This window comes from Trichechus manatus, unplaced genomic scaffold (genome assembly GCF_000243295.1).
Source record: "Trichechus manatus latirostris isolate Lorelei unplaced genomic scaffold, TriManLat1.0 scaffold00211, whole genome shotgun sequence".
NCBI lineage: Eukaryota > Metazoa > Chordata > Mammalia > Sirenia > Trichechidae > Trichechus > Trichechus manatus.
This window is the reverse complement of record NW_004444147.1, coordinates 2,648,828-2,671,226: the sequence shown is the minus strand read 5'-3', so window position 1 is coordinate 2,671,226 and position 22,399 is coordinate 2,648,828. Positions and strand designations below refer to the sequence as shown.

General features: G+C 43.2%; 1 protein-coding gene across 1 annotated transcript in view; it reads right to left on the bottom strand.

Moving 5' to 3' along the window:
• BACH2 (BTB domain and CNC homolog 2) overlaps positions 1–22,085 on the bottom strand; it is a 393,721-nt gene extending 371,636 nt beyond the window's left edge. The window contains exon 1 of the mRNA XM_023742482.1: positions 21,790–22,085. The gene's annotated coding sequence lies outside the window, so the exon portion shown is untranslated. The remainder of the gene's footprint in view (positions 1–21,789) is intronic.
• Between the last annotated feature and the right edge of the window lie 314 nt (positions 22,086–22,399).

Here is a 22,399-nt window from a genome sequence, read left to right as displayed (position 1 = left end):
GTTAAATAACAACAACAACAACAAAAACATGCCGCCAAGTCGACTAGTCCGACTCATGGTGACCTCACGTGGGCCAGAGTAGAACTGTGCGCCACAGGATTTTCAACGGCTGATTTTTCAGAAGTAGATCGCCAGACCTTTTTTCTGAAGCACCTCTCGGTGGTCATGAACCACCAGAACCACCATCCTTTTGGTTAGCAGCCAAGTAAGTTAACTGTCTCCATTACCCTGGGCCTCTGTGGCTACATGAAGGTTGAAGATCTCAGAGGAAGCCATATAGATATAAACTGAGAAGACTGAGCAAAGAAAATGGACGTTAACCATTTGCACCACCCAGAGACTCTAGGTATCAAATAAGTGCTTGCTAAACTAAGCTGATATTGTTTTTGTGGGTTCAGGAAAGGAGACATCTCTGAAAGTAGGCCAAAGCTGCATACTGGGACTTCCGTGAATGACTGGACTCTGTTGGTGACATCTCGTCTCTAAAACTCTCTGTTAAGCTCTGATCTTCTTTCCTCTGAGGGCTCTCAATCACTCTAGACTTTAGCATCTAAACCAGCACTTTCCAACAGAAAGATAATGTGAGCAACCAATACATGTCACATAGTTCATTTTAAATTTTCTAGTAACTACATTTTAAAAAGGTAGAAAGTAAAATTTTAATATTTTTATTTAAACCCATATAGCAAAAATATTAACATTTCAACATGTAATCAATATAAAAATTATTAAAGAGATATTCTACTTTCTTTTTTTCATACTACATCTTTAAAATACAGCGTGTATTTTATACTCACAGCACACCTCAATTTGGACTAGCCATGTTTCAACTGCTCAAAAGCCACAGTGGCTAGTGGTTACCATACTGGACAGCACTGGTTAGAGTCTAGACTAGAGTACGTGATTTCAAACCATTCTGAAAAATCTGAGATTCGGTGAACCCTAAAGGGATATACAGTGATCTTCCTAGATCTTGAGGAATATACTTCAAGCAATTGTATCTTTAACAGCTATTATGTTCGGCATCAGTCTCACAATGCCTGCCCAATCTTTAAAATGGTGATTCAATAATCTAAAATTTGATGTTATCCCATACTTCAGGTTCTTTTATTAGGACCAAAGTCACCTATACGTAGCCATAAAACTATAAGCTCTTTGGAAGCTGGGATTTTATTCCTTCCCAGAGCACCTCATCCAGAGCTTTGCACACAGGAGGTGCTCAGTATATATTCACAGTAAATAAATGAATGAATGAATGAAGCAAGCAAGCAACCTGGTAGAAAACCCTAGCCTTCCACATCACAGTCAGTCACTAACATGGTGGACTGTGGTGACATTTGTTCACAATTATTTATCGATTAAGAAATCAAAACCCAAAGAGTCTCAGTAAGGCAGTATTTAGATTTAGAAGTTTATGCTAAAAAAGGAGGGAAACCCTGCTAAACTAAAATGCATGATTAAAAGTCATAAAAATTATTAAAATCTCTCTAGTACTTTGCCATTTTATAAAGCCCTTTGTCATACATAATCTCATTTAGATAAGACACATACACTAAATATTATCTACATCAACTGTGAAAGTATGGGTTCATTGTCCTGTATTGCAAAAGAAAACAGATATGAAAATATGAATTGCTAACCTGTGCTTAAACCAAACAATTCATGATTACAAAGCCTTAAAGAACATCTTTTATTCATGAGACATTTTCTCCATTTATTTTTGCCATATAGTGAAGCAAATTTCTTATCTCTGATTTTAAGTCATTTAAGAACTTCTTTATTTTGGAATTTCATGACTATCACATTAAGTATTAGTTGTGGTATGGACATTAAATGACAAATGACTAATTGCATAGAGGGGAAAAGATGAAATGAATCACAGATTCCACCTAAACTTCATCAGTTAAAAAGATAAGTACTAATATATATAAGGAAAAAAGAGATGAGCTTAAGTCAGTCATGGCCTTTTGAGGGGAAAAAGGTAAAACTCTTTGATTTGCCTGATCTCAGATCTAGAATCCGAAAGATAAAGGGTATTGCACAGAATCATTTTACCCAGACTTCAAAGGCTCTCCATAAGGTCAAAACATGGAACGTGAATGGGGGCGGAAAAGCTAAATATAAAATCAATGAATTTTGAGATGTTTTTATTATTTAAATGTCTTTTTTGAGTATTCTTAACAGGTATTCGGAAACCCTGGTGCAGAGTGGTTAAGTGCTATGGCTGTTAACCAAAAGACCAGCAGCTGGAATCCACCAGGCGCTCCTTGGAAACTCTATGGGGCAGTTCTACTCTGTCCTATGGGGTTGCTACGAGTCAGAATCGACTCAACGGCAAAGGGTTTGGTTTGGGTTGGTTTTTTTAACAGGTATTCAGGTCCCTATCTACTCTGGAACTTTAAAAGCAAGAATCTAGTTCTCAACATTAAAAGGAAGAAAATATAGCAATGTTATATTTTAATTCCTATTTAAAAAAAAAAAAACACAACCAAACCCATTGCTATCGAGTTGATTCTGACTCACAGCAACCCTATAGCTACCCAAATATATAAGCAACATAACTTTACTTTTGGGGAAAAGGAACAAACGCATTTCAAACTAATTCAGCAACAAATACTTGTTTGGTTTTATGTACATATAACATACCCAGGCATTTAAAATTGATAATGTCACTCTATGAACTGGTAATTTTCAGTTGTGTATACAGCTTGCTAAATGAAATAACTGAAGGTTAAGAATTATAAGGGATCTTAGAATGATTTAGCCCAGTGCCTCTCAAACTTCAATGTGCATGTGGGTCCCCTAGGGAGACCATGATGAAATGCAGATTCTGATTCACTCCGCGTAGGCTGGGTCTGAGACTCTGCATTTCTAACAAGCTCCAGCATGCTGCTGCTGCTGCTGCTAGTCTGAGAACCATGCTGTGTATCACGGCTCAGTCAGGCCCTCTGCAGCTTCCCTAACGGAGGTCCTGCAGCCTCTGTGTGGGCTTCAGCGAACATAAGCTGAATCTGCCTCCATGTTAGACGTCACAGGGATCTGACTGCTGGAGCAGCAAAGTCCACTTCCCTCTCTACTGGCAAACATTCAAATGTCTGAAGACACACTTTCTCTCCTACGTCTCCTCTTCTCCACGTTAAACATCCCTAATTTTTTTGCCTGCTCTTAGAGTTGGCCGGTTTCCAGATCCCTAAACAAGCAGATCACAGAGGACGCTCCCTCTGTCGTCAGCATCTTCCTTAATATAAGCCTCATGCAACCACGCAGAGTATTCCATACACAGGCCAACCAGACCCAAGAACAGCTGAGCCAGACCATCACACTCCCAGATGGAAATGGGACAGCTCTCTTAACCTGGTCGGAAGGAGGTGTTGCCTTCTGTAGGAACCAGCTGCGCTGGAGGCTCACAATGTTGTGGAGGCGCTGGTACCAAGCAGGTGTCCAAATTCTACGCTTGAACAATGTACTTTTTTAATCTAAATGCAGAAATTCACATTTATTCCTGTTAAATGTCATCTTACTGCTTTGAGTCTGGCATTCACTGAGGTAATTTTAAAATAACAGATCAAATCAGAAATAATTTCAGAAAATATTCAACTCATATACAAATCCTTTTAAAAATGCATTAACTAATACATTTTACATATACATGGATACAAAAAACACACAGTTTTAAAAAGTAATTATAAAAAGAACATGTTTGGGACCGCTATCCAGGTTGGGAAATAAAACACTGCCAGGACCTCAGAAGTCCCCAGTGAGCCCCCTCCCCATCACATCCCACTAGTCCCCTCTGGAGATGACTGCTGTTCTAATTTTCATGACAATCATTCCTCCTTCATTTTCTTTATATGGATGGATACATTCCTCTATGGCTGTATCCCTAAACAATATATTTAGCTTTTCACGCTTTTGAACTTTACATAAATGGAAACATACTGTACGTATTCTTCTGTGACTTGCTTCTTTCATTCAACATTATATTCATAAGATTCGTCTATATTGATGCGTGCATTTCATTTGTTTAACGAACACTTACACAGCACTTAAAAATTATGTGGCAGTCACTGTCGTAAGCACATGACAATATTAACTCATTTAATCCTCCTAACAACCCTGTGAGGCAGACACTATTTTTCCTCCGATTTACAGATGAGGAAACTGAGGTCCACTGAGGTTAAGACACTTGCCCAAGATCACACAATAAGTAGCAGAACTGAAATATGAACCCAGGCAGAATCCTTGCTCTTAATTACCAAGTAATGCTGCCTCTCCACACCTTTCTATATGTGTTATTAGCTCACTTTTCACTGACAAATAGAATCCCAGTGTATAAATATACCAAAATGTGTTGATTCAATCTAATATTGATGGATATTTGGGTTGTTTCCAGGTTTTGCTCTTATGAACAATGCTTCTTCAAATATTCTTGTCTGTGTAAGAGTTGTTCTTGGATATATACTTAGGAGGAAGATTGTTGGAGTAGAAGGGTCACTGGTGGGTTATTTGTAGGTTTAACCTATTTGTAGGTAAGAGCAAACTATTTCCGGTATAACCATACCAAGTTACACTCCTACCAGTTATATACAAGAACTCCCACTTATCCATACCCTCACCAACACATAGTATTATAAGATTTTAAAATTTCTGCCAGTCCAGAAAGTGTATTAAGACTTTAATTTGCATGTGCTTGATAATTATTAGGGCTGAGCATCTTTTTATACACTTATTAGCCATTTGGGTTTCCTCTTTTGTAAACTGCACATTTAAATATATGAATAAACAATATCATTTTTCTATTGGGTTGTCTGGCTTTTTCTTATTTATTCATATGTATTCTTTACATATGCTGGATGCATGTCCTATATACGTGCACCAAGTATCATCTACCACTTTGGCCTTGTTTGCTCACTCTCTTCATAGCGTCATTTGATGAACAGAAGCTCTATTCACAGTTTTTCAAACAATAAAAGTGAAAGATTCCTTAAGTATTTCTTGAAATAATATTATGTTTTTTGTGAAGGTTGACACAGCAATTCAGGTTCCCATTCAACAATTTCTATACATTGGTTACATTCTTCACAATGTGTGAACATCCTCAATATTTCCATTCTGGTTTTTCCATTTCTATTAGTTTTCCTGCCCCTTTACATTTTTACCTTTGTTTTAAAGTAACTATTGACCATTTGGTCTCATATAGATGAATTTTTTAAAAGAGCACAGTATTAACGAGTGATATTCTTTATTTTGTGAGCCAATGTGTTATTTAGCTAAAAGGTGATTTTAAAACCACTGAAAAACTCCACTGCCCTTGAGTCGATTTCCGACTCATAGCGACCCTCAGGAACAGAGTAGAACTGCCCCATAGAGTTTCCAAGAAGCGCCTGGTGGATTTGAACTGCCGACCTTTTGGTCAGCAGCCATAGCTCTTAACCACTACACCCACCAGGGTTTCCAAAGGTGACTTTAGGGACTAGTTTTGGTTCAAGATTTAAAGAGTATCTCAGGACAATAGTCTCAGGGAGTCCTCCAGTCTCTACTGTTACAGTAAGTCTGTTTTTTTTTTGTTTGTTTGTTTGTTTTCAGTTAGGAATGTGAGGTTCTATTCACTTTTTTTTCTCAATCCTCGTGCATTTTTAACTTTTTTGTACTATTATACAAAGATTTACTAGGTATGTACTTAGAATCCTTCATATCTTTCCACTCACTACATCTTAACAAGATCTAACTTGAGAATGGTCAAGAAAAGGACATTATTCAGATGATGATCAGTATGGAACAGTAAAGCTAATGAATCTGACATCTATAAAATCATGAAGGGTATGGTCTAGGTAATTAAGGGCCATTTCAGCAAATCCCACAATACCTTGAGGACACTTTATGTACCGATGCCTCCTTTTAATGCTTCCTCGGTTCTCCCATCTTTGTTGCTGTTGTGTGCCGTCAAGTCAATTCTCACTCATAGCAACTCTACAGAACAGAGTAGAACTGCCCCATTAGTTTTCCTAGGCTGCAAACTTTATAGGAGCAGATTTCCAGGTCTTTTCTCTCACAGAGCTGCTGGTGGATTCGAACCGTAAACCATTCAGTTAGCAGCTGAGTGCTTAACTAACATTGCGCCACCTGGGCTCCTTACAGACTCTCTTTTCTTCCAACTCCTACCACATTTACCTCTACTACCATTCTGGCCCTTGATCACATACTGCTGGCACTGTACTCCAAATGCTTCATGTGTATATATGTCATCTCAAGATAAAACAACAACTTCCCCAGGGATGGGGCCACACTTTATCCTGTGATCGTATTCCCTAGAGGGCTCTGTGTCTAACAGAGTTCTCCGCAAAGAGCAGGCTCTCAATAAAAAAGTATTGATTTATTCAAGAAGTAATTCTGCAATAAATTAAAAGAAGTCCAGAGTCAACATATATAACTCATACATAAGAAGACAACACAAAATTCAAACATAAATTGGTTCAAGAGGCATTTAGTTAAATTTTAACATGAAGAAAAAATTGATGAAAAATATATCTGGAAAGATAGGGTGGGAACAAATTATAATGAGCTTTAAACGCTGTGTCGAGGAGTTGGAACTCTTCTCGGTAGGCATCGAGAAGCCATAGGTGATTTTTTAAGCAAGAGAGTCAGTGAGTCCAGTTATTCATTCACCAAATACTTAACGAGCACCGCCTTTGTACAAATACTTTTCCAGGTACTGTAATACCACAGGGAACAGAGGATATAATGATTCCTGAGCTTCTGGGGCTTGGGTCATAGTGAGGGAGACAGATAATAAATAAGTAAGCAACACATACAGGACACCAGAGGGTGATAAGAGCTACAGAGGAAAAGAAGGAAAGGGGTTGGGGTGCCAGGGAAAGGAAGATGGTTCCCGCACTACACAGGGAGGTCAGGGAAACCTCCCTGAGGAGGAGGCATTGGGGTCAAGACCTGAGGGGAGAAGAAGGTGCTGGGCGAAGAATACACCCAGGTTGCCCCTCCCAACAGAATTATATCCTCACCGTGTGATCCCTGGGTTCTCCAGTTGCTTCTCATAGACTTACCAGGCTGAGCAAGCATTTTAACAGCCAGAAGGCAACTCAAAGATCCCAGTCTTCATTCACATCACAGGTTCTGAGCCTCTTCCTCCCCCTACTTCTCCTTAGCCACTCCACCCCTACCCAGAGCATTTCTGACCCCATCAGAACTCTCCAACTCAAGGCTGGGTGGCAGAGCAGTCTCAATATCTTGTCTTTCCTTTACCATTCCCCTGAACCCAGCCCTATCCCATCCCTGGCTTTTGAAGCTGTCCCTCACCCCTAAGCCTTTTCCTGGTTCCTCAGAATTCACCCAGTGCATTTTCCAGGATGCACTTCTCAACTGCATGCTGGAAGTCTGTTTTCTGACTTCATCCTGGGTGTTCTTCCCACCTGAACAACCCCTTTGAGATGCTAGCAGGGGTGGTAACAGTAGCACCTGAGGCCACCGTAGGGGATCTCTACGAGGAAGAGGAGACCAGGATCAGGAGAAGCAACGTGTGTGTGTGTGTGTGTGTGTGTGTGTGTGTGTGTGTGTGTGTGTGGGCACACAGGCATACACGCATGTGCACGAAGAGTCAGTGCATCCATGTACCTGAGTGCTCATGTGTGCATGTGTGTATGCATATGTGTGCACACATCCCTCCCAGGTCTGTCCAAGAATGATGTGAGTGAGGGGGTGTGGGCATGCAGGCAGGAGCAAACAGAATCAAGGAGAGTAAGATGAGAAGAGGTGAGTATTCACACAGAGCAAGAAATGGGAAGACTTGCCAAGAGAGGAAAAGAAAAGACAGGCCCAGAAAGAAGACTCTACTGGGCAGCAAGACTACAAGGTAAAAAGAGTGATACGAAGGTATATGTATTAGAAAATCCAAAATGCTGAGAGGGTGGCAGGAGACTAAAACAATTTATCCATCTAAGCTGATGTGAGAGAGGCAAGACAAACATAAAATTTCATCTAACAAATTTCTAATTTTGTGCTTCCCTCTAAAGGGTTGATTCCTCAGATCAAGGCTAAGGGAGCAAGCAAGGCACAAAGGCCTCTAGCTCTAGTAACTAGAAAACAAATGATGGAATCACTTCTAAAGGTGAAGTGTTTAGAAAGAAAAAAACATAAGTCTACATGCTGGTCTTATATTCTAGAAACTGTTGCTTTAACTACAGAATGTAGAAAGTAAAGGCTCTTGGATAAGAGCACTGTGGTACAGAGCTAAGATAGTGATTTCCGATGGTTTGGCCTAACTGCAGGAAAAACCAACCAAACAAAACAAAAATCAAGAACACTGCCATATATAGACTCAAGTAAATAGGCTGTCCACCACCCGCCTATCAGTCTGCCATACAGTGGTGGCTTAAGTATTGTTATGATACCTCATCGGTATTTCAAATACTAGCAGGGTCACTCACAGTGGTCAGGTTTCAGCAGAGCTTCTAGACTAAGACAGACTAGGAAAAAAGTCCTGGCTACTTACTCCCAAAAATGAGCCAATGAAAATCCTATGGAAGATGAGCCCCCTAGGTTGGAAGGCAACAGTGGACTCAAGCATGCTGGCGATCATGAAGATGGCGCAAAACCAGGCAGCATTTCATTTTGTTATACATGAGGTTGCCATGAGTTGGAGCTGACTCAATGGCAACTGAGAACAACACTGCATTAGACAAATCTGCTGCAAAAGACCTCTTCAAAGTGTTAAAAAGCAAAGACGTCACTTTAAGGACTCAGGTGCGCCTGACTCAAGCCATGGTGTTTTTAATCTTCTCATATGCATGCGAAAGCTGCAATGAATAAATAAGACCGAAGAAGAATCGATGCCTTTGAATTATGGTGTTGGTGAAGAATACCGAACATACCATGGACTGCCAGAAGAACGAACAAGTCTGTCTTGGAAGAAGTACAGCCAGGACGCTCCTTAGAAGCGAGGATAATTAGAGTTCGTCTTGCTTACTTTGGACATGTTATCGGGAGGGACTAGTCCCTGGAGACGGACATCATGCTTGGTAAAGTGGAGGGTCAGCAGAAAAAAAGGAAGACTCAATGAGATAGACTGACACAGTGGCTACAACAATGAGTTCAAGCGTAACAACGACTGTGAGGATGTGCAGGACCGAGCAGTGTTTCATCTGTTGTATGCAGGGTCACTATGACTCAGAACTGACTTGATGGCACCTACCAACAACCACAAGAACAACAACAAATAGACTGTAAAAATATGGACATACACCTAAACTGTGATGCTCGGGTCTCTAGGCAGTCCCTCAGCCGTGGGAACAAGGCAGTGCACATCTTCCTGTGATAACTGCTCCTTCTCCACTTGGTTTCCTCTGACTCGCATTTTCTATTAACCTTGCTTTTGGAATCCTTTGCTAATGACTCACATGGCAATAGGGCTACTCAGCAATCCCACAGCCCTCCACAATAGCCACTGTGTAGGAGGCAAGCAGCGCAGAGGCATGTGTCTCTACCAGTTTTTTCCTTTCTACGTTCAGGGAGGATTTGCTTTTCAGCCACATTTCCCTCAAAACACAGCCCAGACGGGAGATGCTTAGTGCACAGATTTCTAAACGATGAAATGATCTGAGTTTGGTTACTTGGTCATAACGAAACTAAAAACAGTAACATGAAAAAACAATAGTGTGATAATCACATGTACAAAAAACAACTTATACCTGGGTGAAATCAGGAGATCAGAGAAAGAGAGAGAAAAAAAGCTCAAACTAATATTTTCCAACCTTTCACTAAGTAAAGGCTAAAACCACATGTTTTGAAGGTCTTGCACTGTGTTATTATTAGAAGTCACAATTCTATTGATACTGATGAGTCATTTGTATCGGCGGAAACCAAGAACTTCCATCAACATCATGTTATACACAGTCACTGTGGTTTTTTTCTTTATTACTGGTCAAAGAGGCTTCAGAATGCTTATTGAAGCTAAAAAAAAAAAAGAAAGAAAAGAGGAGAACTCAATAGTGTGCAAAGCTTTCCTTTCGCCAGCTGATCTCACTTTAATCATTTTTCTCAAGATAGTTTAGGATGATTTGATCAGCTTGCATCTATAAAAGGATGTTTACTTAGAAACCTCAAAAAGCAATATTTCACACTTTGTGGTGAAAATTAGAAAACTGTAGTGCAAAAGAAAACAGCGAAACCATCTCTGAAAACACACGCTAACTTTAAAATGACCTGAGGTCAGGTTTTTTTTGTTTTGTTTTTGGTTTTTGTTTTCAACCTCAATAAAATGCAATGGATATACACAAAGCCTGTCATTATTTAAGGACATGAGCCACAGAAAACGTCAGGCTGGCCACTCGGCGCCCACTCCCCTGCTTCCCTGCTCAGGGCACCCTGCTGAGAACGCAGTGAGAAGTGGGTCAGGTTTCGGTTATACCAAGAAAGCCTAAGATAAAGGTTCATGAAAGTTCCTTCTGGTGCTAAGAAGGAAATAACAGCATATTCCTTTTCCACTAATACCACCTGTTTCCCTTCTCCCTTTCAAGATTCCCAGAAAATAAAAATGAAGTAAAAACCCGTTTCCCTGAGGCATTTCCAGAAATACTGTGATTTGTATGCAGTTTCTACCAAGGTAGGAATCAGCCAAATTTTCTACTCTGTAACCAGAAGAGTGTGCTTGGCTGCTGAAGAAGGGAACCCAGCTCAGCAGTGACCACAGATCTATAAATAGCCTCTGAGCAGCTAAACGGCCTTGGTGCTCTTCACGGCGGCGCTTGTACTGTGGGCAGTTTACAGTGAGGCCAGCTGAGTGCTGCAACAGCTGCATGAGTCAGCAAGCACTTCTGGTAGGAAATTGCTGACATGCTAAATTACTCTTGCATACATAAGGTGCACATACCTACCCAGCAAAAACAAAAACAGGGTACATGCAAATAGGCAAACAGGAACCTCTCTACCCTTGCAGTTCCTATTTTCCAGGTTAGACCAAAAGTATAAATAATCTATCCCATTGCTAAAAAAGTAGTCGTAACAACTAATAATAATCAATACGGGTAATAAACAAACAACTTACTCTCGGTGTTGTGATGGGTGGGACAGCTGCATTCAAATCTCACAGGCCAGTTAATTTTAACTGGTTTTAATTTTAACTGGATTTAACTGTTTTTCCTCCCTTCTGAAAAATCAAAATAGTTGCCATATAGACCACAAGAACTGGTAACAGACGAGCACAGTTCCTGTTTTTCAGAGGGGACTTACTTTCAAACCCACAATATCAAGATGCTTAACATAGTGGAAATTTTAAATGTATTGTTTGATGGGGGAGACTTAAACCCGTACGCTCACTCATAGCCTACAAACATTATGGGTAATTCAATGGCCAGCTTTGTCCTACACGTCTCTCATCTCTGTTCTCTTACTTAATACAGTCCTCCACTGAAAACTGTGTTCCAAAAATCCACAGGAAAACTGGCTGGCTGCAACTCAGAACACATGTTCCACAGAAACAATGCCGTGCCAAGGAGACAGTGTTCCAGGACATTCCTAAAAGCGTCTCAAACTTAAACCATGAGTGAAAGGTTAAATTTGCAATTTAAAAGGTAGAAAATGAGAATGGAACAACAGTGCTGACACCAACAAAAAGTGAAGAAAACACTCTTGATTGACTGTGTTTGAGGAAACTTCTAATTAGAGGAAGATGAGGGGACAGAGGCTTCTAAAAGAGACTTTTAGACTCGTTTCACTCTGGTTCTTTATTATGGTTAAAATGGTTAATTTCATGTCAAAATGCATGGTGTTCTCATACTTTGCATTAAGTGTCATCAGCAAAACCTTTAATCCCACCAATCTGAGTACTGATTTTTTTTCTCCCCCCCCAAAAAAGCCAGAAAGTTAACCAAGGGCTAAAAGAGAAAGAAAGGAAACAGGAAGAGCTACAAAGAAGGAGTACTAGAGAGAGGGGGGGACAGAAAAACACGGAGTCAGGGACAAAGAAAAGCATGGAGGCATAGCTAAACTGCAAAGACAGAGGAAAAGTAGGAACTGGAGAGATTCTCCCACTAGACTGTGCACTCCCAGAGAGAGGGGACTCTGCCCACAGTCACCTTAGAACCTGACCCACAGCAGGCAAAAAAAAAAAACAGTCCTGCAGGACATTTCTACAGACTGGCACTAGATGGCGCCATCAACTCAACATAGCATGGTTGCTGGAGCAGGTTGTGGCATTGGAGGGGTGTATGGAAGGCAGTTCAGACTTTTCACAACTGGGCATTTATCAGGCGATGCTTCTATCTAAAATGAGCACTGTTTCATTAATCAATCAACCTAAAAATTCTCCTTTCCTAATGTCCAAGATGTCACCAGTATGCTAACACTATGGTGCATACTAACTTTGACAAAAAATCGTTATCAACTCAATTTTTATCAATGAAAACTGTATGGGAGGGGGTAAACACTGCTTTTTTTTTTTTTTTCTTTTAAAATTCAACATTCAAGGATAATAGAGAATTTAGGGTTCATTGCTATTGACTCTGACACAAATATCTAATAATAGACCAAGTAAGGAGCCCTGGTGGCACAGTGGTTAAATGCTCAGCTGCTAACCAAAAGGTCAGCAGATCAAACCCACCAGCTGCTCCACAGGAGAAAGATGAGGCAGTCTGCTTCCACAATGATTTACAGCCTTGGAAACCCTATGGGGCAGCTCTACTCTGTCCTATAGGGTGACTGTTAAGTCGGAATTGACTCAGCAGTGACGGGCTTTACAGACCAAGTGACTTTTCCCCTGAAGCTTTGTTTAAATGTCAAATAATACACCGTCTTGCTATATAGATTTATGTGATCGAATCCACTGTTAGTGAGGGAAAGACGATACTCCCAACAAAATGTATCTTAACACTAAAAATCATTTGTTCTTTATGTTTTTAGTATTACAATTTATATCCTCTAATCTGCCTGTCTATATTCTCTGCCCAGGGTTGGGTTCATATGCACCCCACTCTTCACTCAAAAGTTTACTCCCATCACCAGGTTACCAGTGTATGAAGTTCTTCTGTTCTCATCTTTAGAGTTTTATATCTTTGGCTTTGTTTCCCATTAATATGCTGACTCCTCCGAAAGAAGTAACATACTTAGGATGCTCAGTTATTTATACCCTAGTAAGACTGTGTTCATAAAATTCTTTACCGAGAGTGGGTTCATAGGGAAGAAGGGGAAGTAGATAAAGGCACTGGGTAGCCAAAAGGCAGCAGAAGCACAGAGTGAACTGGACAGAAAATGGATACCAGTAGAATAGTCTTGCCTATCTTCTTTACAACTTGAGGCAAGGGCCATCATCCCTGACGCTGATCTTCCCAAGGAAATAGATGAAAAGTAAGAGTTAATTCTAAGTATGCTTACATTTTCCTCCTGCTGAATGGGAAATAATATCTGACATAGTTAATGTCATTTTCTTTTTCACAGTTTGACTCTTCAGGGCTCATTCATTTGCATAATATGGAATCTTGAACCCATATATGATATTCTACAAATCAATGCAAGTGATTCTCATACTAAATCAGTAGCTTTAATTTAAGCTCATCATTGTTTGCATAGGAATCTTCATGCACTCATCTGCTTGATTTTTTTAATCACTTTGAACCTCCAACAGTGACACACTAAGCATCTCCCCACTCAGCCATCTCCAAAATTTGAACTAAATGCTGAAAAATAAGCACAATGCATTCACACATTTGATCATTCCAAAACTGAGCTTCAAATGTGTGCTTAATGTTCAAGCAGCTCCCAAGAATAATGCCTTTTGACTAAAGAGGACAACCTGGGTGTCCAGCACAGGGCACAGCTGAGTCAGCACTCTAAACAGTGACCTGCAAACCCAAGGTAACTGAGGGTGCTGCCAATCCAACTGGGTCCTTCAAAGCCATTCATATCTCCGGTTGAGAGTTGCAACATGCTAATCTGGCAAGATAATCTCTTCCTGAAATTGACTAGAATGAGAACAAAGGTTACTTGCTTTTATCTGTTACTGGAAACTGATATTTCTTATTAGGAGCTCTAACAGAATTAGTTCTGAATTAAATTCTTCCTCATCAGCAGATTCATCTACCTATTATAGGGATGGTTTCTTCCAACTTCTCCTAATGCACCAAAAACATGAGAAAATTCTGCACACAATGAAAGGGTCAGAGTGTGAGTACAGGCAAACTCTAGGGACAGGGCTGTGGGGCTCACACTCACGCCTAGTTCTCCTTTTGCCTTTGCGTGTCACCACTTTCACTCTCTGATTCCCCAAACGGACACTCAGATCTGAAGAATGCAACTATTAGAAAGTGAGTCGTGTGAAAGACAAAAGATCTAATTGCTTGGGTTCACTGAGAAATTTTCAATTGTATCTTTCAAAGGGAATTCAAGAAAATATCCAACTTTTCACAGTGAGTTGGCTTATGTTTCCACTTGTAAGAACTGCTAGAGAACGTTCTAGCCTCAGATGAAGAAGGAAAGGGGGAGGCAGAATAGCATGGTGGTTAACAGAGCTGGCTCCAGCATAAGACCTAGTTTCCAATCTCAGCTCTACCACTCATTACCTGGATGACCTGCGTGCCTCAGTCTCCTTCTCCATAAAATAAGGATAATGATCACACCTAGCTCATGAGTTGTTGTAAAAATTAAGTGAGTAATACAAGTAATACACATAGGAAGCTCTCAATACAGAACAGCTATTACTGAAAAAAAAAGCATACAGTATAGTCAATTCGTTTCAAATAGGTACTGTCGACACTCCTAAATTGTGCTAAGGATGTTCTAAATAATCATCTTTCACCTGCAGAGGCTGGAAATCCCCCTGCTCATGGGGTGGGGGTGGGGTGAGGCTTCAGACAGAAGCTGGAATCATTTTTTCACTAAAGATCCTTGCCTAGATCCCATATGCATCAGCCAGTTGGGAGGGAATGATCATGTAGCTTCTGACCATTCAAATATTGTCAAAATGACCCTAAATATGCTCAAAATACGAACATTAACTTACGGTTTTTTCTAAGTCTGGAAACGAACAGTACTCTTGCAATTAATTCTGCTTTTGTCAGTTCTAAAGACACAGGTAAATAAATCAATTCTGGACTCTGTATATGGGAACCATTATTTGCCAAAATGGCCCCAGGGGTTATATCATGGCTTACGCAATACTCCAAAGGGCCAAAGATAGTAGTAAATTAATAGGATTAGGAGTCTAAGGGGAAAGAGCAAACTCCAAATTTCAGACTGGCCCTGATTGCAGCTCATTCTACGCTTGCTAAGAGAGGGCTTTCCCAACCTCCTGACCAGGTCAAATACCCCCATTACACACTCTGGTGCATAGAATACTATTCTTCCACCAAACTAGCCATCGGTTATCTGTTACTATCTGATTAATGTCATCTCTCCCACTAGACCAGCTGCTTCATGAGAACGGGGACCAGGACTGGGTTTGCTTCCCACTAGTACCATGGTAGCCCAGTACCATGCCTACCTAAGGAATACTCAGTATATGCTTATTTAATGAATGAATGAGGCATCTGCCTCTTTAAAAAAGGCATCTCTGGACATCTGGCCCATGTTGTGGTATCCATGAGCTTCTGTTGTTCATCCTGACCCATGAGCATTCAGGAGAAGAAAATTAAAATTGCTAATAATGTGTGGATCTTTTTTTTTTTCCAGTTGTCATTGAGTCAGTTCTGACTCCTGGCAACCCCATGTGTGACCCCATGTATATCAGAGTAGAGCTGTGCTTCACAGGGTTTTCAATAGCTGACTTTTTGGAAGTAGATCTCCAGGTCCTTCTTCTGAGGTGCCTCTGGGTGGACTGGAACTTCCAACCTTTTGGTTAGCAGCCAAGCATGCCGTTTGCACCAACCAGGGACTCCATGGCTACTAGGATACCAAGAAAAGTTGCTGAACATGGACACTGAATTTGTTTTCCTACTTGTAAAATGGGAATAAGCATGGTGGGCTCTCCCAACTTCAGAGAGCTATGATGAAGACTCTTGAGTGAAAGCCTAAGCCTTCTATGGGTTAGAATCATGAGGAGATTCTGGAGCGTCTGCAGAAAGTGATGGGGAGACAGAAGGATGGTGCAAGATTCGAGTGGTGGCGGACTTGGACATTCCAAAAGATTTATGGGAATTTGTCCACATGTCAGCTGAAGGTTTTAGGAACGACTGAAGAGAATAACAAAAAGGAAGGAAGGATTGGAAAGTGGAGGATTTTTAAATGTTTGGGAAAGGAGACAGTAAAAACTGACACAAGGACAGGCGGGAGCCAGCAACCAAACATGCCTGCTCTCGGGCGTCAGCGGCATGTCCTACAACCTTCAGGAGAACAACAAAAAGGTCAGGGAGGAAAATGACACATCTCAGAACCGAAGGACAATTTATTATCAGGTGAAGAAACAAACGCGAAGTTAGCCAGGAGAATGTGCTGGAGAAATGGTGATTACGAAGTCACTGGGGAAGACTGAGAGGCATTTTGGCTGTAATTCCAATGGCTAGAATGAACGAGTACGTGAAACGCTTTCAGACTGGAGAGATTTATTATTTTGGGGAAAAAAATGGCTCAAGGAAAAACAAAGGCAAAATTCCTGCCTGATTTTTGAAGTAGTGCCACTAGTAGGATAAGGCTGAATTTACTCATTCTTTAGAAATGAAATGGTAGTTAAAAAAGACATGGTAGTAAGATTCTAAGGATACTTTCAGCTTTCCGGTAGCTGAATACCATGCTAACAGTAAGATTAAGTGTCAGTTTTAGGGACACTTGCATTTGAAATCATCGAAAATAAAAAGAAAAGGGGAAAAAAGGAAAAGATTGAACTGACACAGAGGCAACTGCTTTATTTTCTATTAAATATCATGCCAGACCCCCCCCCCCCAAAAAAAAAGGGCGAATAGTATTATGGGTGATCTCACTAAGTTTAGAAAATGTTTCATTCACAGCAGGTTTCAGTTTGGACTTAAACAATTTGTAGATATTTACATAAAACTTAAAGATGGTACAGGAACAGGTCATACGCTGCCACTGGCAATAGAGAAGCTATTTTCCCTCATTCCCCAGGCCTTGGTGCTGCTCTCCCTAATGTGGCTCCAGCTCTGCCAAGGGCTTCTTACCTTCTTTACTACAGAAATTCCAGTTTTTGTAATCAGCTCTGACTTCCAAATGGCTAGTGCCTCTGACAGGGTCATATGTCACTGGAGCTTCTTCAACATCCAGACGGGGAAAGGAGAGGAACAGGGAAGCAGATGCATAGCGTTTGCTGTCTGAATCACAGATTTTGACAAATATGTCACATTTTGTATTGTTCTCTGTTCCGTGTATGTGAGGATAGGGACAATGTTCTCTGTACACCACAGACTCTACCCCATGCTCCCAGTTATTGAATCAGGACTGGAGCATGTATACCACACCCAAGCCCGTTGCCATCAAGTTGATTCCGACTAACTGTGACCCTACAGGACAGAGTAGAACTGTCCCATAGAGTTTCTAAGGCTGTAAATCTTTACACAAGCAGACTGTTACATCTTTCTCCCACGGAGCAGCTGGTGGGTTCAAATCGCCAATCTTTCAGTTAGCAGCTTAACCACCGTGCCACCAGGGCTCCTGTATACAGGATGGGGAAATGACCTTTCCACATTCAAAAACACACTGCATCCAGATGAAATTAGTTCCAACATAAGATCAGAACCTTCCTCTTCTGCAGAATGGGCACAATACCTACTTCACGGAGTTGCTCTGAGGAGTCACTGAGATACACACAGATAAAGCACCATGCCTGGCATTTGGTGAGCATTCAGTAAATGAAAGCTATTATTTTAATGGGTGATCTCAAATAACAAATTCCCATGGAGGGTCCTCAGGCACTAAATAACTAAGTTACCCCATCCGGTCAGTAACAACCAAAAAGAAGGCAGTGTGGTCCAAAAGCAATGGCCTATTTACCCGCAAAGGGTTTCATTGTGCCCGCAGTATTAATTATTTGGTCTTTCATGTTGGATTCTCTGCTAAAAAGGAAGCTATCAATCCCTGAGTGGGACTCAAGTGCTGATGTGGTTTGATTTAGAGTTTTGTTTGTCTTGCATCTTTCAGTTTTCCTGGTAGCTGTAACCTTCCACTTAGCACACACTCACAAATTATACTATGTTCCAGGACCTTGGAAAACAGCTAAATACAGAAGCATTAAACACTAAGATGCTCAGTGGTGGAAGACAGCCTACAGGACAGCTCTAGCTCTTACACATGGTCTCGCTCAGCATTTAAGAAAATATATATATGTCAGTATTTAAAAATTGGGGGATTCCACATAAAAATACAGATACCCAGTTTCCTCTGGAAAACTCAGACAATGTAGCAACATAAAACCAGAATTCCCACCAATTTCTGCCAGGCAAACATCAGCAACAATGAGCTACATAATTTGTGGGGCACAGTGCAAAATGAAAAGGAGGGGCCCCTTGTTCAAGAATTATTAAGAATTTCAAGACAGTGACAGAAGAACATTAAACCAGGTGTGAGGTCTTAGGTGGGTGGGGAGGGGGGCAAGGGGAATCCTGTGCAACTACACAGACTGCACACCCATGAAGTCACCCCCACCGCCTCTGCCCAACAGGACAGGTGTTTATTTATCTAAGTATTCTGTCATTCATTCAACAATCAACACTGACAAGCCAGACACCATACCCCTTGAAACCTGAGGATTAAAAAGTGGGGCAGCAGACCCCGCATAGCTGAGCTAGAGAGCCACTAGGATCCCTCTCCTCCTTGTTAAGGCTGGATCCATACAGGGACACTAAGCGCCCGCGAGTTAATCCAAGTAAAATTAAACTGCTCTCAACAATACAGATTGGCTTGAGCCCTTTTGTTGGCATCACAGAGCCTCGCTCACAAATTCTGAGGACCGGCTCACAAGCACTAATGAATAACTAAATTCCGTCGGCTGTGCAGACAGTGGGCCCAGAAGTGAAGGTCTGTCCTAGGAGAGATGTGAACATGAACCTGACCATCTGGCTTTCTGAGACTCACTTTGATCACAAAATGAATTGCAACAAATTGAAGAGCACATGGCTTGAGTTAATTGTCTCATCTGTAATCTGAACCTACTTTTAAGCAGTTATTACCCTCTATCAGGTGGAAACATTTCCTACCATCACTGCAAAGTGCATTTTCCCAAAGAACTGTAATGGATCATTAAATTCCATATCTGAATAACAATACTTCGCACTTATTCAGTGCCTTTCATCCAGGGATTTCAAGGCAGTTTGAAAATAATTAAGCCTCTCACACAGCAGCCAGAGGTGAGGGACTGGAAGGGAACTGCCTGAAGACACTGAGGCAACAGAAAGAGATTAAATGGTTTCCTCCCAGGCACTGGTAAGACTGAAAACTGAATCAGGGGTCCTGATTCCCTCCCTCCCTCTCTGCCTCAGTGCCTTCTTCTATATACCAGATTCTGAGATGCAGCATAAAAAGGACTGAAAAGTAACTGATAGGAGTGTTCACAATTTTGTCTATGAGTTCAGATACACATATCTGCTGAGAATGTGTTTCTCCACATAATCTTGGCATATACAATATGAACTGTCATTTCAATCCACCTGCAGAATAGGCAGATATCAGAAAAATTAACTCAACACATTTATGATTACCAAATGGCAAAGCTGAAGCCATCGAAAACAAAAAATGAAAATACTGCTTTGCACAAATAAGGCATATCCTAATAAAAGTACTTTATGGCTGTGTATTTCATTTCTGGGACCCTCATTTAAGTTTCAGGAAATAGGATGGAAGTGGGCAATCTCTTGCATTTTAAAAATCAGAACACTAGAAGGGAAAAACATTTCAGCCACTCAAAGTTCTGTGGTGAAATTATAAACTCTGAATTTATAATGGAAATGCTGACAGACCTTTCACTGGAGCAGTTTGAACGCAACACTGTAATTTAGCAATCTCTCTTGCAGACTAAAGACTAATTCTAACAAGATGTCATTTTGACTCACGTTTATTATTACCTGCAAAAATGAACAACGCCTTTTACTCAAGAGCTGCCCAAGAACCAGGGTGGGGCGATCGCACATTTTAAGACGCCCGTTGCCTTACCAAAATAGCCCTCTCTACTAAAAGAGAGGCAGGCTTTCACGCTCAGCTTCTTTTATGTCAGCCAGAGCCTTCGCAGCTCGACATGCCTTTGCTACATGTTACATTTTAATGATTGGAGAGAACCGTTATCAGAGTTAACATCTCTAATTTTACTCTAAACAGACAAAAACAAAATATCTCATTAGGCATCGTTTTCACCAAGGTCCCTACTAGGCAGGAAAGGATTTTTATCTAATTACCCTTTTCGGTTAAATACACTCAACAGACGAAATTTACACAGAGTCAGAAAAGAAGCACTAGACAACAAAGGTGAAAGCCGAGGGACGCCGCGTCTCGCCACCCGCGGGGCCGCCGGGAGTCTGCGGCTCCGTCTCGGCGGTGAGGAGCCTCGTCCCTCTCATTTCTCGGCGGTCACGGTAACCGGGAGGGCAGGCTGCGGGGCGCGCCTTCCCGGTCACAGACAAAACCACCCCGGCAGCGGCCGCACCGAAACTTCCCCCAAGTTGACAAACTCGCCTACAGGCGGGAGGATGCCCGGGACACCCCGCGCGCCAACGACCTCCGAAGCCAGGGGTGCGCAGCCCTTACACACACACATACACATGGCACTGCCCACTTCCTCCCCACGATCGAAGTTTCTGCAAATCCTCGGCCAAACTGAGGTCGCCGAGACGCTCGCTCGGCACCTAGGGCATTCCGTGAGCGCTACCCACCGCCCGTTCCACCGGCGCTCGCCTCCTGAGCACCCATCTGGGCGAAGGAAGGATAATTGCGAGACCCACGGAGCGCCTCGGCATGGGGAAATGGGGAGTGGTATCTCCTGAATAAACTCCTCTCCGAGCTGGGGCTTCTGAGATTTAGAGACTGAAGTGTGGGGAATGAAAAGAGAGAGTCTGTGTGTGCGTGTTGCGTTGTATTGCGCTTTGGTTTCACACAGCATCTTGGGAAAAGGAGCAAGGTCTCCCTCTAACAAGACAGAAGACCCCTCCATTTGATCTCCAGGGGACGCATTCTTATAGCCCCATCATCGGCTAGGCGGGATCTATCTCGCGCGCAGCCTAGAGTCTGCGCCTCGGAGTCCCCAGCCTACCTCTTCCCCGGACCCTAAACTTGCGCTTTGATTGCCCGCCGGCCAGGGTGGTCCACCCGGCTCCGACTGACAGCTGGGTGCAGAGGCGCGGCTGCTAAGTCTCTGCAAGGCAGCCCAGAGGCGGACGCCGCGGACAGGGAGCAGGCCGCCGGCCTGGTGCGGGGACCGCGGGCTGCGTGCCGGGGCGCCCGGGCCTCGCAAGTCCGGGAGCAGAGCGGTGGGTCTGACAGCTGCTCCCGGCTCGCGCGGACGCGCGCCTCCCGGAGCCCGCCCTTCCCACGCCTGACTTATTACCCTCTGCTCCTCCTCCCCCTGCTGTTCCAAAACACCAGTCGACGCGAGCAAAATACAATGCCGCCTCGCCTGCCGTAAACAGCCAGGCGAGAAAGCGCACAGTCGCTGCGGCGCGTCCGCGGGCTCGGCTCCCACCCCCTTCCCGTTCCTAGAAAATGCCATAAAAGCAAGCTGGGCGCTGGGCGGGCGGCTGCTGCCTGGGCGCCGCAGGTCCCTTCCCGCGCCGCTGCCCCACGCCTCCTGCCTGCCCTGTGCACCAGCTCCCCCCTCAAACTTGCCCCGCCGCCGGGCCCCAGCTGGGGACTCACCTCTCCAGAGAACTTTGCGTCCTTTTCCGCCTCCTCTTCCCCGCGTCTTCCTAGCCCGCAGCCCCCTCCCGGCAGCGGCGCGGTGGGCTGTTCGGGGGTCACCGAAGGCTCGCAGAGGGGACGCGCATCACATGGCAGCTCGTTCCCAGCCCCCCGAGTGTGCTAGATAGGGGGAGGGGAAGGGACGAGTGGAGCCGGGGAGAAAGCGAGAGCGGGGCGGCGGCGGAGGGAGTGGGCAGGAGGGTGACGAGGGCGGCGGCGGCGCTCACGTTAGCGCTGCTGCGACCGCAGCCCGGGCGTGCACGGGCCGCTGCTGCTGCTGCTGCTGCTGCTGCTGTTGCTGCTGCTGAGGCGGCGGCGACTCGGCGATGTTTGCTCCGCGCCGCGCGGCTCGCGCTCTCCCCGGAACGCCCACACTCTCAATCGCTACATTGTTGACATTCGGCGCTGACGTCACCCGCTCCCCATTCACAATAACTTTACGGGAGCCGGGCAGCGCACCTCCCCGGCCGCTGGGGCGCGGTACGCCCGGCGACTAGCGTAAGCCGCTCCGCGAATGGCGCTCCGGGGGCTGGGGCGGCGGGCGGAGGACGGGGGTGGGTGCGCGCGC